This window comes from Ambystoma mexicanum, chromosome 3q (assembly GCF_040938575.1).
Source record: "Ambystoma mexicanum isolate Mex_15411 chromosome 3q, UKY_AmexF1_1, whole genome shotgun sequence".
NCBI classification, from domain to species: Eukaryota; Metazoa; Chordata; class Amphibia; order Caudata; family Ambystomatidae; genus Ambystoma; species Ambystoma mexicanum.
In genome coordinates this window covers 1,287,026,866-1,287,043,572 of record NC_090926.1, presented here as the reverse complement: position 1 = coordinate 1,287,043,572, position 16,707 = coordinate 1,287,026,866, and positions in this window count along the sequence as shown.

Sequence of the window (16,707 nt, the reverse complement as noted above, 5' to 3'; positions counted from 1 at the left end):
GCACACCGTCAGGGTGCTGCCTATGAGAGTTTGGCTGAGGGCATGGATAGGGTTGCCAGTTCCATGATCCCACCAGCAACACAGGTGGAGCAACAGCTGCAGGTAATGCGGTCCATGTGCCGCTCCCACATGCTGCGCACAGAGGCCAACATCAGGAGCCGACGGGCAGATCTGAGGTCTCTGCAGGCATCCCTGCTTGTAGAGGGTCGGGCACACAGGGAAGCCCTGAGGCAAGAGTTGTTGGCCAACAGAGCTGCAATCCATGAGGAAGAGGCAGCCACCAGATGACTGTTCTGCCAGGAAATGCTATAATTGAGGCAGTCTATCGCGGAGGAACTCTGTGCATACCGTGAGGTTGTGCATGGTGACCTCCAAGCCCTCAGTGTGCTGATGCATTCATCAGTGTCACGCATGGCCGCTGCCACTAAGGACCAGGCACGGGCACTGCGTGGTGAGCCTCAAGCACAACTACCAGCAGCTGATTCAACCCACAATGGTGGTGCCACCAGAGACATGCCTCCCGGTCCACCATAGCCATGCGGTCCGTGAGCCCAAGGCCTGGATGTTGAAATGTTATTTTTGAGGTGCCCTTTCCTGGTTTATTTTTTATTTTTTTCTTATATTTTCCTTGAGGTGTGCTGTTAACATCTCATGGCCATGACGTTTGCAGTGGTGGACATGCAGGCATGCATAGTGAGGTCAACTTGCATGTTTGCATGGTGGTGCACAGGATGGCATGTGCAGGTAAATATGGTTTCTGTGTTCCATCGCACATGTGTGCTGTGTGAATGGTACTTCACTATGCCTGTTGTAATGTCTTCTCCCAAGTTGTTTCAATAATTCGTGATCTGGCGGTGACTACTGTCCCGGGGTAGACACCCTGCACCCTTTGACGTCCATGCTCCCCATTCCCTCCACCAGGCACTGTCCCTCCTGTACCTGATTAGGAGACACAGTTCTGGGTGAAGGTGATGCAGGATTCTCACCATGCCGGCTGAGTCAGTGGGTAAGGATGAGCACTGTCTTGCATGTTGAGCATGTGTCATTGGTGTGCATGTTTGCTGCATGTCATACTTAACTTATATGTGCTTTGCATGCTAACATGTCGGTATGGTTATTTAAGTGGTGCTCATGTCACTGTGTTACCTACCTATGTGTATTCCTCTATCGCTGCACCTACTGTGCTATACAGCATCTCATTTTCCATCTCCAATCCAGACAGTGTACTCCTTGATCTGACATTTCCTTGTGCTTCCCTCTCAGTGTCACTCTCTCCCTCTTTCTATTGTGGTACACTGCACTCCTGGGCTGATCACAATCTATTTCCTGTCATCGTATGCAAGTCAGGTGGGTACCCTGTACAGTAAGGCCATTAGCAGACACTTGTGTGGTGCTTGCATGGGAGTCCAGCACTGTGTGTGTTCACTTGGGATTGATTTGTCTTGTGTGCCACCAGTACTTCTTAATGGGTGCATGTTTCACAGGGTGTGCTTCTGATGATGGGTCTGGACATGGTGTAGTTTCGATAGATTGGTGGGCCACTGTTTTCACATTCTAAATTGTAGGCATTCTAACTGTGTGGGCCTTTGATGGGTGTTTGGGAGTGGGTTGCATGGCCAGATGTTTGTGGCCTGTGACAGGTTTTTCTGGTTGTGCCAGTGTGTGTCTCATGGTACATTGAGTATGTGTAATGAGTGACACTACATCCCTTGCAATGTTTGTGGGTGTATGGATCTATGGCAAATTTGGTCTGTATTGATTATGGATCAACCATTACGGTGTGCAGCACCAGTTGAAAGCCACAAACATGGGTATTTATGAACTTTTTTGGGATGCTTTGTTGTGTACCAGCACATTAGGGTTAGTGGTGTTGGTGCTTTCTCGTGCATGTACCATGCATGCTGCACCGTGGTGTTTGCAGCTTCAAGTTGACTGCAGCTGGATGCATGGTACTGCTGCATTCTATTGAATGCAGTATTTGACCAATTGTATGCTGTGACAATGAAGTCTGCATTGACCATGCTCTTTTGGATTGCATCCTACATTTAGCATGCATTTATCCTTGATTGCTGTATCACATTGCTTTGTGTTGTCTGCTTATGTCTTCCATAGCAGCTCCCTCGGTGGCCAGCCTTCCATTGTGACATCGGCCTCTGCGCATTTATGCATCAAGCATAGTCCTGCCGGGAGTGCAAGAGGTGAGTATTTGTGTACTTGCATTCTAGTGGTTTGCATCACGGCTGCACGCTACAAAATGTGATGCCAATTTGCCAACCCATCCACTGTATCTTCCAACACAACCCTCCTCCCTCTGCCCCACCTACCACTCACCCTCCGCATTCTTCCTTCTCCTCCTTTGCTCTTGTCTCCCCTGAAGAAGTCACCAGAGTTATCAACTCCATGAAGGTCTCATCCAAACAGGTGGGCCCATGCTCATCCAGAACCATCAAGGGCAACATCTCCTCTCTGGCCCCTACTCTTGCTGATCTCTGCAACCACTCCTTTGCTTTCCATCCTCCCATAAGCACTCCCTCGTGCGCCCCATCCTTACAATACCATCTGCAGAGCCTTCCTGCCCAGCCAACTACCGCCCCATTTCAATCATCACCTTCCTGGGGAAACAGCTTGAGAAGTTTGCCCTCCCCTAATTGACGTACTTGTTGGCGGTGTACATGTACACCAGTGTGGATTCCAAACTTCCTGAGCCACGGACACTGCTCTCCAGAACACCCATGAAGAACTGCTCTCGTCCCTCAATTCATAATCCCTGACTGTCCTCATCCTCCTGATATCGCATCCTCATTAGAATGCTCCATGAGTGGCCAGTGGACTGGCATAGCCCATTCCTAACCAACCATTCCTACAAAACTATTCTGTGCCATTTCTCCTCCCCTACTTCCTCCTCCACCTGTGGCGTCCCCCAGGTCCACATTCTTTTGCCATGCGTCTTTAACATATACAGTTCCCTGCTGCAATGCTTCATTGCCTCATTCTCCTACAAATTCCAGTGCTATGCTGACGATACACAACTCTTCAGCAAAGTTCCTACTGACACACTTGCACCTTCATTCACCCTGACGGCCTCTCCGCCATCCTGGCCTGGCGCACTGCAAATGACCTCGTCTTGTACGCCATCCAAACCGAGAGTCTCCCTAGTGGATCCCCTGCAGCCTACTTCTTCCATTCACTCTGTCCTTCCTCCATGGGCTCGCCCCCTGCCCACTCATCCGAAGCCAGGAATCTTGGAGTCATTTTCAGCTCCCCCCTTCCTTCATCCCTCATATTCTGGACATTGTCAAGCAGTCCCACTTTCAGCTCTTCCTTCTCAAAGTAACCATACCCTTTCACACCTTCCCCCAGAGACTCAATGTTACCCTTGCTCTGGTTCTCTCCAGGCTACACTACTGCAACAACCTCCTCCTTATTGTTGCTTGGCCCACCCTGCGAACCCTCCAGTTTACCAAGGTTAGGGCAGCAAGACCTATCATTGGCCTCAGGCCCAGGGACTGCATCTCCCCAGCACTACAAAGCCTTCACTGGCTCACAGTCTCTGCACGGATTACATTGTAATCCCTGTGTATCATCCACAGGGATATCTGATTCCAGGTACCACTCTATCTTCAACGCTTCTTGATCAAATACTCCCCTTCTAGACTCCTGCATTTCTCTGGCAACAACTCCCTGCATGGGAAGCACTTTGGTATAGAAAGGGCTGTTGGTGGATCCATTTCCTTTGAGTGCTGCTTCTGTGTAATAGCCTTGCTCTTCCTCTGCATCTTGAGCAGGACCTCCTTAAGTTCCCAATAATCCTCAAGTCCTTGAATACAGTAGTGTGTCTGATGTGCAGGGCCCTTGTGGATCCTTGGGGCCCTGTCCCCTCACATGTATCATCGAAGCAACGGTGTATATACTGCCCTTGCTCACGCTCAGCCTCACCACGGTAGGTTGTACTTACGTTTATCTTTTATTTTCTTAGCACTTCACCCCGAGCTGTTCTCCATGAACAAATCAGAACCTTTTCCCTAACCACCCTCACCTGTACACTTGCACGTTGGAAACACTCACAAGACCAGCAGAGATGAGCAAATTAAAATTGCTCAGCTCACAGCATACATGTATTTCCATATGCTGATCATGGAAGAAAGATACCAGATTGTGTAGTGAAAGAAGTGGAAGCAACACGGAAAAGAACCACCATGAGCCGAAAGTCACACAGGCAATTCCCTACAGGTAGCCTCTGCGAAAAATCAAGCACAGATAGAGTTGAAATAATTAGAGGAAAAAGCGCAACAGAGCCAAAATTCAGAGTTGAAATTAGAAGACATTATTCAGCATATAAAAGATGAGTTAGTGACACAACAACAAGTGAATTTAGAGTATGGGGCTCCATTTTCTGCATTGAAAGAGGAGTATCAAGAAGGTGTTGAAAATCTGAGTGTAAGTCAACACAAATTAAGTGAGCAGGTTGTTCAGAATAGAGCCTGCTTAGAGGACATTTTCACATTTCAAACACAGGTTAAACAACTGAAAGCTGAAAATAGCCAGTTGATCATTAGGGATGTCAATTCCCAGGGGGAATTCGATCAGATGCCCCAAGATCGAGAAGACTCTGAAACAACAGGGAGAGCAGCTCAGGGAAGAGAACAGCAAATTGTGTCAGGAAAAAAGTGCCCTGTTTCAGGAAGTGCATCAGTTAAGGACAGACATGGAGAAAAGTGAGTCATGTTCTCAGGAACTGACTGACATGTGGATAGAAAATGAAAAATTAAGGGAACATGTGGGACAAGCAGAGTTTGACATAGAGCAGGCAACACAGGCCACAAGTGCAAAAAGGGAGGAGATTAGTCTCCTGCAAAAGAAGAGGTCTGAATATGCCCAGACAATGCAAGCCTCACAGAAGGAAAATGAGTGAGGAGAACAAGGGACTCAGTGACTGAGTAGTGGCACAAAACAAAGTAATAGAAGCTACTCAAGCCCTGATATCAGAGATCAAAACTCAGGCCTCTATATATCATCAAGAGATAGGGGCTGAGAAAACCAAATCTGAGAGATTGGGAATGGAAGTATCCAAATACAAACAGACTTTGATGCACTCTGACCAGAGTATGGAAAGGCACCCTCTGATCACGAGTGATGAACTCTTTACTAGGGGCCTCAAGCCAACTCACCACTTTATATGCACAGGATGCCACTAACTTGTAGTGTTGGAGTGGAATGATGGACATTACACGGGTAGGATTATAAGAGAATATTATATTTAATATATTCACATGTATATAGTAACAATGAAAGGGGAAAGGAGGAGGGAGTCTGCTCAAGCCAGCAACAATTGAACAACAGTTGTCTCTCAACTCAAGTTCTATATTCCAGAATGCAGAAGGGAGCTGATGTTTGCTCCACCAATGAAATGTGGTAGTGGAACCATGACATAGTCAGGCAGGTCTCTCTTCCACCAGGCAAACTTCCTTCCATATAGCTGGGATACTACACATCTCCTTTCCTGTATAATGTTCAGGAAACAATAGTCATAAGACGGACCAAGAGAAACAGCAAAACAAAAAATGAAAAAACAAAAAATCACCCATAGTCCTCCATCCGTTTTGGTAGACGATATGATCTTCCACATCTGGACTTGCGACCAGTCTCCCTGGAAGTAACTGACAAGGAAACATCTGTTGATTTGTTTTCAGCCCTGAATGTGCTTCTCCTTGTCCTCACGTCACTAACATCATCAACACCACCATCTCCTTCCTTCACACCCAAACCGACATTTTCACTGCCATTCTTATTATGTTTGCTGTCCTCACATACCCAGATCCTCTCAACATTCCAGACCCTTCCATCTTCCATTCTAACAGCATGTCGAAATGACTCTACAACTTTAATTGGCCTGGACCACTTACATGGGCCAACTCTGAGAGCAGGAGGGAGTGGTACCCTAACCAACTTCCCCACAGCAATAGCCACATCATACTTGACATTGTGTCCTCTCTTATCAAAAACAATTTTGTTCTTCCTTTGAACTCCTCTGATCTTATCACACACTGTACCAAAATCCTTCTCCACCCCATTACCCTTGTTGTCTAGCCACACAGGAGCCAATTTGGTACTAGCCTTCCTTCCTCTACTGAGTTCAAAAGGTGAAAGACCTGTGCTAGAATGTGGTGTAAACCGATGAGCGATCACTCTTTCCTTGACCGCTTCCTCCCAGTTCATACCATTTGACCAACCCATTCTGATTGTCTCTTTCAATATCTTGTTGAAATGTTCAACCATCCCATTAGTCTGGGGGTGGTAAATGGAACTTGTTTTATGCTCAATAGAATATTTCTTACAAAATTCTGCCACCTCCTTGGATTTAAATTGTGTACCATTATCAGAGAGAATGCTCCCTGGGTATCCTTCCCTCTCACAGATAGTAGATAAAAATCAATCACAGTTTTCCTGGTAATGCTAGATGCAATCAACACTTCTACCCACCTAGTGAGGAGATCTATAATCACTAAACAGTATTTCTGTACACCATTGCTACTCACCGGACCAAAGATATCAATGCCCACATCCTTCCACACTTTGCTAGGAATCTCAGTCATCACCATAGGTTGCTTCATACCCACACAGTTTTTCTCACTATTACAGCAAAGGATACAGTCCCTGATGTAGCGTTCGATCTGTAAGTCACATCCGGGCCACCAGAAGTCATTCCTTATCCCTTGTTTGGTCTTTATAATACCCTGATGGCCTTCATGTCCAAGTTCAATGACCCTCTGGCGTAGACTTGAAGGAGGAATTCTCTTATCTCCTCTCATAACGAATTTGTCATGTACATGCAACTCATCTGCGACAGACCAGAATGCCACCAAATTTGCATCTTCAAATTTTGACTTGCTCCAGGGACTCTGACGATTTAGTAATTCCTTCAAACATTTGAGATTCTCATCTTCTCGTTCAGTCTTTGAAATAGATGCTGCCTCGATGCTCAACACAACTTCCATGTCATCTTCCCCATCATCAATTTCTGAAATGTTTGTAGGCGAGACAGTCAGCCGTGACATTCTTAACTCCAGGCACATATATTACTGTGTAATTGAATTCCTGTAGCAGCATCACCCACCTCCTGATCCTATTAGAGACTTTGTCTAGACCCTTTGACATAAATACATGAGTTAATGGTTTGTGGTCTGTACGGAATTCAACTTCATTTCCCCATATAAAACTCCTGAATTGTTCAGCTGCCCATTTTATCGCCAAGCCTTCTTTCTCAATTGCAGAACAATAGAGATGGGTATCCCCTGAACCGTGGACCTGGGGAACTATGTAGATAGCGAATAAGAGAATGGGGTCACACGGATAAATACAACAATTCAAAACATTCAAAGACTCAGTAGGGTGAATGGGCAATGAGGGACATGGACAGGTCAGAAGTCAAATTTACATATTTTATTCAATTAATACAAATAACACAGTAAAGATCATTTTATATCATCCACACTATAACATTTTCTAAAATGCATACAGATACATAATATATATAAAAAATATACTAGAAAAGATAATATATCTATCTAAAAAACGATCTAATTGGCACTTAGCACTTTTTTTGACAAGGCACTTAGCACTTTTTCTGACAACCTTGTTGCACTGACTGGCTATATACACTATAGCTAGCAGTGCCTGATTAGATAGTTTTTTAGATAGATATATTATCTTTTCTAGTATATTTTTGATATATATTATGTATTTGTATGCATTTTAGAAAATGTTATAGTGTGGATGATATAAAATTATCTTTACTGTGTTATTTGTATTAATTGAATAAAATATGTAAATTTGACTTCTGACCTGTCCATGTCCCTCATTGCCCATTCACCCTACTGAGTCTTTGAATGTTTTGAATTGTTGTATTTATCTGTGCAACCCCATTCACTTATTCACCTTCTTTCTCAATTGCAGGATATGACAACTCAGCCCCTTTCAGCAACCTTGAAGCAAATGCAATGGTAATTCATAGAATTCAGCGCACAAGTGGCGCACGCGACTGGTGCACAGTGTGCGCGTGCGAATCCCTGCGCCAGCCGCGTGCGCCAAAATACATTTCCACGCACAGCGTATTTATGGATTCCAGCCACCAAAACCAGCCGTGGCGCACAGTGGCACAGCGACCCTGCAGCAGTGCCAGTTACGCCCCCAAGAACGCCCTTTGCGCAGGGAAAAGCCATCAAAATCCCCAATCCAGCACAAAGGGTTGCGCTAACCCTTTACCAGCACGGCAAGCGGGGTACGTGTATCACTGGGGTGCGCGGGAAGTTCCTCACGTTATTTCAGCTGGGTACGTGTATTTCAGGGGTGCGCCGGAAGTTCCACACGCGATTCCATCAGGGTACGTGTATATGAGGGGTGCGCTGGAAGTTCCACACGCGAATGTCCTGGGTACGTGTATTTCGGGGTGCGCGGAAACGTACACACGTGAATTCAGCAGGGTACCTGTATTACTGGGGTGCGCGGGAAGTTTCACACGCGATTGGCCCTGTGCGAGCGTGGTACTTGTATTTCAGGGGTGCGCGGGAAGTTTCACACGCGATTCCATCAGGGTACGTGTATATCAGGGGTGCGCTGGAAGTTCCACACGCGAATGTCCTGGGTATGTGTATTTCGGGGTGCGCGGAAACTTACACACGTGAATTCAGCAGGGTACCTGTATTACTGGGGTGAGCTGGAAGTTCCACACGCGAATGTCCTGGGTACGTGTATTTTGGGGTGCGCGGAAACTTACACACGTGAATTCAGCAGGGTACGTGTATTTCAGGGGTGCGCTGGAAGTTCCACACGCGAATGTCCTGGGTACGTGTATCTTGGGGTGCGCGGGAAGTTTCACACGCGATATCAGCAGGGTACGTGTATTTCAGGGGTTCCGTGGAGTACTACACGTGAATTGGCCGTGTGGGTCCTCCCAGGTGTTCGCTCCACAACCTCCACGGCCCCTGCAGGCAGCCCACACCACGGGGGACTAGCCTGCACCCCCACTCATGTCCCCCAGCACCCCCACCCCCCAGCACTGTGGGGCACCCTCCACCAGGCCCCCAACTCATGTCCCCCTGTACCCCAACCCCGCAGCACTGTGGGGCACCCTCCACCAGGCCCCCAACTCATGTCCCCTGCACCCCCACCCCCCAGCACTGTGGGGCACCCTCCACCAGGCCCCCACACATGTCCCCCTGCACCCGCACCCCCCAGCACTGTGGGGCACCCTCCACCAGGCCCCAACGCATGTCCCCCTGCACCCCCACCCCCCAGCACTGTGGGGCACCCTCCACCAGGCCCCCACACATGTCCCCCTGCACCCGCACCCCCCAGCACTGTGGGGCACCCTCCACCAGGCCCCAACTCATGTCCCCCTGCACCCCCAACCCCCAGCACTGTGGGGCACCCTCCACCAGGCCCCAACTCATGTCCCCCTGCACCCCCACCCCCCAGCACTGTTGGGCACCCTCCACCAGGCCCCCACTCATGTCCAACTCATGTCCCCCTGCACCCCCACCCCCCAGCACTGTGGGGCACCCTCCACCAGGCCCCCACTCATGTCCAACTCATGTCCCCCTGCACCCCCACCCCCCAGCACTGTGGGGCACCCTCCACCAGGCCCCAAACTCATGTTCCCCTGCACCCCCACCCCCAGCACTGTGGGGCACCTGCCAGCAGGCCCCCACTCATGTCCAACTCATGTCTCCCTGCACCCCCACCCCCCAGCACTGTGGGGCACCCTCCACCAGGCCCCAACTCATGTTCCCTTGCACCCCCACCCCCCAGCACTGTGGGGCACCTGCCAGCAGGCCCCCACTCATGTCCAACTCATGTCCACCTGCACCCCCACCCCCCAGCACTGTGGGGCACCTGCCAGCAGGCCCCCACTCATGTCCAACTCATGTCCCCCTGCACCCCCACCCCCAAGCACTGTGGGGCACCCTCCACCAGGCCCCAACTCATGTTCCCCTGCACCCCCACCCCCAGCACTGTGGGGCACCTGCCAGCAGGCCCCCACTCATGTCCAACTCATGTCCCCCTGCACCCCCACCCCCCAGCACGGTGGGGCACCCTCCACCAGGCCCCCACACATGTCCCCCTGCACCCGCACCCCCCAGCACTGTGGGGCACCCTCCACCAGGCCCCAACGCATGTCCCCCTGCACCCCCACCCCCCAGCACTGTGGGGCACCCTCCACCAGGCCCCCACACATGTCCCCCTGCACCCGCACCCCCCAGCACTGTGGGGCACCCTCCACCAGGCCCCAACTCATGTCCCCCTGCACCCCCAACCCCCAGCACTGTGGGGCACCCTCCACCAGGCCCCAACTCATGTCCCCCTGCACCCCCACCCCCCAGCACTGTTGGGCACCCTCCACCAGGCCCCCACTCATGTCCAACTCATGTCCCCCTGCACCCCCACCCCCCAGCACTGTGGGGCACCCTCCACCAGGCCCCCACTCATGTCCAACTCATGTCCCCCTGCACCCCCACCCCCCAGCACTGTGGGGCACCCTCCACCAGGCCCCAAACTCATGTTCCCCTGCACCCCCACCCCCTGCACTGTGGGGCACCTGCCAGCAGGCCCCCACTCATGTCCAACTCATGTCTCCCTGCACCCCCACCCCCCAGCACTGTGGGGCACCCTCCACCAGGCCCCAACTCATGTTCCCTTGCACCCCCACCCCCCAGCACTGTGGGGCACCTGCCAGCAGGCCCCCACTCATGTCCAACTCATGTCCACCTGCACCCCCACCCCCCAGCACTGTGGGGCACCTGCCAGCAGGCCCCCACTCATGTCCAACTCATGTCCCCCTGCACCCCCACCCCCAAGCACTGTGGGGCACCCTCCACCAGGCCCCAACTCATGTTCCCCTGCACCCCCACCCCCAGCACTGTGGGGCACCTGCCAGCAGGCCCCCACTCATGTCCAACTCATGTCCCCCTGCACCCCCACCCCCCAGCACGGTGGGGCACCCTCCACCAGGCCCCCAACTCATGTCCCTCTGCACCCCCACCCCCCAGCACTGTGGGGCACCTGCCAGCATGCCCCCACTCATGTCCCCCAGCCAACAGGTCATCACAATCTAGATCCCTGGCCCCTATGGCCAGCCTCCAAATGCCAAACACCCACCCGAGTATTGCATCCACCCACTTAGAAATGGCAATAACATGATAGAACACCAATTGCAAGTTTGGAAATGAACACATGTCCGCCACATACACCCAATGGGTGTCAGTGAATCTCAAAACCCATATCATGATATGCATGAAATCAATGAGATGATACTACACATTGAAGTTTGAACCAAAAATATGTATTAAAAGAAACTTAAATTGAATCAAAAATAAACAAACAGAAATGGGAATTCAAAAAAATAAAAAGCAGCATGTCCGTCAAATAATGCAAAACTAAAAATTATAATCCAAAGGAAAGGTGTCCAAAGTCACAGTCCACAAAAGTAAATCCAATGGAAAATTATAATTGAAAGCCGTTGCTCCATGGGTAAATTGTAAAAAAAAAAGAAAATCCAACAGTCAACTATATACAGATAAACAAGCCAGGGTCCATGATCCCAACAGAAGAAATGAAACCTATCTAATAACACTACCTAATAAAAAAAAACTATATACAAAAATGTGGCCCATTGTCCAAAAGGTCCAAAAAAAACTGCAAAACCAAAGGAAACCTAACACTAACTACAGAACTATTTACAAGGGCAGCGGGCTAGTCCGACGGCTCACTTTTGGATGTCCCGGCCCAGGGCATCATCGAACTCCTGCTCAATGTCCCGGAGGCGGTCCTCCTCCATGGCCCCGAGGGTCCGCAGGGCCGTCGACGTGTCCACCTCCAACCCCCTGCGGATTGCCTCGAGGCACTCGGCCCGCCTCAGGGCCCTCCGCATGGAGTTCTCCGCCCTGACCATCGTGAGCCGTGCCTCTTCCGCCCGCTGCCGCTCCGCATCTATGGCGTGGCCCAACCGCTGCCACACGGAAGACACTTCCCGTCCTGGGTCCTCCTGCCCTCTGGCCGATGCCTGCCCCTCCGATGTCGAAGGCCCCGAGCCATCATGGCTCCCACCACGTTGCTGCTGCTGCTGTGCCTCTGCCCGTGCACTGCCTCCTGCTGCCTGCACATCCTCCGCTGGCTGGGGTGCAGTCGTTGATGTGGCCACCCCTGCTGGACGTCCGACTCCCGAATGTGGCAGGGATGCCTCCTCCACCAGCCTGGCCGCACCGTCAGAGGCAGCTCCACAGGGCACCCAGGTGACTGATGGGTGGGAAGATGGCACGGAGGATGACTGGCGCATAGGGGGTTCAGTTGAGGAGGGGTCGTAGCAAGCCCCATCAAACGGAGGAATCCGGCCTGGGTGACCTGTCCCAGTAGGGCGACGCGGTCAACGAGCCATTCGAGATGACGTGCAGTCTCCTCATGAAAAGACTGCAGGTCACCTCGCATGGCCCGTTGACGCAACGCCACACCAGTCAGGACAGGCTCAACCCGGACCCGGATAGCCACGTCCGCAGGCAGAGGAAGGCCAGTTGTCGTGAGCTCATCCCCTGCCTGAAAACGGGTCTGGACGTAGGCATCCCTGCTGGTGCAAGATGATGCAGGGACAGGATCAGGGACAGGATTGCACACAGGCACCTCCGCGGCGGCCTGTGCTGCCTCCTGTCCCTGGTCCTGCACTGCACCACTAGCACCAGTGGAATCCCCACCTCCAGACCCCGTCTCTGTTGCTTGCATGGCCTCCTCCTCCACCAAACCCCCCACCAACCTGGATGACTCAGTGCCATCTTCCCCCGTTGGGCCCTGTGTCCCTTCTGCTGCCGAGGAGTCCAACTCCAACCTCTGCCTCTTGGACCTCCCCCCGGCAGCTGCGGCTTGGGACGCGGCACCGGACTCCTCAATCCCTGACGAGATCACAACCTGGGAGGGGAGCCGGGCCTTGCGTCTCCGGCTGGCGGTGGGATCCCCGCTGCTGTGCTCCACAGCACCTTCGCTGCCCTCTTCATCAGTTGACGCTGCAGACAGGGAGAAATAAAACACAGGCATCAGGGCACTGTACAATGGACACATACACACATGACAGTTGTACATGAGTGGCATTGGCAAACCTCAGACATGCCATCACAATCCCCAACACACATGTCATTTCAACTTGCACACATGAGCCATACCACAGCCATATCGCAACTGCCGGCACCATCCATACACATACAATAGCATGAGCAGGCAATGGTGAGCCAGACATCACATGCAACACAGGGAGTACACTACACATGTACACACACCACCACACTTGCATGCATGTGTACACCTCTGCCAAGTGTCGCAGTGTTCAGATGGGCATCCATGTCACATCTGCCAACCAGGCTTCCACATCCCGCTGTCACATGCATCCATGTTGCATCACTGTTGCACCCTTGTCAAATACACACACATGCACATGTACACAGTGCTGATACATGCAGCTGAAAACAACATACATGCGTGACATCACGAACATGTCTACTTACATACACATTCATCCAAACATGTGTGCCCACACAACTGCATTTGGCATGCAAGCCTACACACACAAGCACCATCCATGTCTCACACATTACAGCCCTCGCATGTGTTAGCCTCACGGCCCTGTACACCCCCACCCATACTCGACCCCATACAAACAGATGTGCAACCTGCACACTACTGAAACATCACCACACGCACAGCTTACCATCAGGATGAATGTACACTTACCGCTCGACTCCAGACGGGTCTGCCTCTCAAGGACCTGGACGTGGAGCGCTGGGGATGTGCGTTCCAGGACCCTCATCTGATCTTCCGACAAGTGGCCCCGGCGCCCCTCAGCATCCGCTGCCTTCAAGAGGCGCCGGGTCTTGTTCAGGGTCCTGGACCTGAAGTCCTCCCAGCGCTTCTTGACATGTTGGAAGTCGCGGACTGCCACCCCCTCTGCGTTGATGGCAGTCACGATGTCCGACCAGATCCGAGTCCGTCCTTCCTTGTCGGCGCGGGAACTTCCGAAGAGGGCATCATACTGCCCCAGGACTTGCTCCACCAGGACACCAACTTCCCTGGCACTGAAGCTGGTGCCCCTCTGCCTCTCTGGCCGGGGGTTGTCAGTGGTGCCAGATGTTGCAGTGCCCGACATGACAACCCCAGAGGCAGGAGTGGGTGGGCAACTGGGTCCTGGGGCTGGGCTGTGGAGCGATGGAATCCCAGTCGGGAGTCTTCGGTTCCAGCAGGGGTGGTCACAGCAACAGCACCCCTGGCTGATGTGCAGGCAGCAAAAGGCAGGGCACGTGGGCAGCAGGCAGTCAGGCTGCAGCAGATGGCAGGTGGGAGCGTGCTCGGGGCTCTGGGGGGCAGTAATTCGGCCTTCTGGGCAGGAGCGTGGTCTTCCGTGTGCTTACGCGTGGCCAGCTTGATACGGAGTGATTTGGCACGTGAAAATTCTGCACGTCAGCGTGTAATTCGAGGAAAGGCCCTTAGCGCGTAAGCGCGTCTGCACGCATACGCAATTTCATTGGACAGAAGGCCCCTCAAGCGCAAGCGCCCCTGTGACGTGACGCGCGCAGGCGTGCATGGGCGTTTCAGCGCACGTGAAAAACTGCACGTCCGCGTGTAATCTGAGGAAAGGGCCCATGCGCGTAAGTGACATGACACGCGCGGGCGTTTCCCTCAGCACGGGTTAAAGGTGAGCGGGGCCAGCAGTTCGCTGTACGTGCCTTTCGTGGAGACCGACGTGTGTTGCTGCTTCCTGTTGTTTTGCGCGCCATCACAACTTCACAGCTATCAAGGACGTATCTCTTCTTTTGGCGGGGGTATTGGCTACGCGTGTTTTTCTGCATCGCGCTAGTCAGACGGTGAGTCGCACACGCTCTTTTTCCCACTGCGGGTGCCCCTGTGTATCGCACCCATTTTCAATGTCATAGTAGCCTGCGTGTCCCACGCGTACGCGTTATTCGTGTTACTGGATGCCACCGCGTACTGCGGGAGGTTGAATCCACGCACATAGGCTGCAGGGTTCCGTGCACGGTTTTACTGCAGTTTTCGGGTACCTGAGCGTTGCGTGACCCGTCACTACATCACCGGGGTCACATACAGCCTTGCAGGTGCAGGGGGGCTGTTAACATCTTGCTTCCCAACCCCTTTACCCCAATTGCCCAGGTCAATTGTGGTGTACACCTCCCATTGCCACTACTCCATCTGTGCCAGCACTACTACATCTGTGCCATGGTTGGGAGGCCACCAAAGGTGAGGGGCGCCTCAGCTGGGCATACTCCTCGTGGCGGGCGTGGTCGGGGACGTGGCCGTGGTGACCAGGGAGTAGGGGGACTCCAGGGTGTCCAGGGCGGCCACAGAGGGGGAAGAGGCAGGGGTGCGCCACTTGAGCACAATGTTGTGCCATGTGTCGGTGCAGTCATGCCACCACCCCCTGTGGTGCCGGGGGATGCAGCTTCTGCATCTGGCACTGGCGCCCGTGTGACCCGGCAGTCTGTTCCATCGACTGCCACGGGCCCAAGGGTAGTGGTAGCTGCAGGTGCAGCTGCGGACACCGCCACCCAGGCTCAGTGTCTGCCAGCGCAGGCTGTGTTGGCACTTGAGGAGCCCTTGGTAGATCTCCAACAGGCCAGGAGGGAAACCATAGGGGCAGGCCGGGCTGCTCAGACCAAGACACGTGTCCCTGGGGCAGTTATGTCATCTGCTGCCCCGAACAGCCGGGTGTTGGCAAGTGCAGGGGCAGATGCACCCAACAACACCCCGGTTGTGAGTCTGCCAACCAGGACCGTTGCGGTCAATGACCCTGCCACAGCTGATGTTGCTGCGCAGGGTCCATTAGAGGGCACCCAGCTGCCACTGACACAAGTCAGGCCTTCGGTCGTCCCTCCACCTGCCACTCCCTTGGCTCAATCCACCGAACCCACTGGCCATACTGGTCAGGGGGCATTAGCCAGCCAGGGTCTGCGCCACAGTCCAAGAGGAGGAAGGTTGCACCTGCAGCACAGGCTGGGACCCCACACACAGCCACGACCTCCTGCACGTCGAGGAAGAAGCCTTTCTGCAAGCAGGAACTGGACTTCCTCGTGGACTACGTGCGGGGCCACAGCCGTGACATGCTAGTGGGTGCCAATAGTCAGACTACGGCTGCCTAACGTGACACCCACTGGAAGCATGTTGCAGAACATGTCAGTTCATTCGGCCATGAGGTGCGCACGGCGCAAGAGTGCAAAAAGCGTTGGAATGACATCAAACACAGCACTAAGGCTAAGCGTGCCTCTAATTACAACTTGACTCTGGTGACTGGCGGTGGGCCTGCACCAGAGGAGGAAGAGCTCACTCTGCATGAGGCACTCGTTGCGGAGTTCATACCACCTGAATTGGTCGAAGGAGTGGGAGAGATGCTGGACTTTGATGCCCAGTCCAGTGAGTGTTGATGCGTGTTTGTTGAGGACGTGTGTGTTTCACTTGTGGGATGTGTTGTGCATGATTGCCACTACATGTGACGTGTACATGGTTCTGATGTGTAAGTAATGCAATGCTTCCGTGATGCATGTCTCCTCTGCCTGCATGCGGGAACTCCATGTAGGCATGCTCCCTTGCCCCTCCTCTGCCACTCTGCACCCCAGTTCCACCTTTGCACTGGTCTGCTTCAATCTTGCCAATGTGTACTTTCTT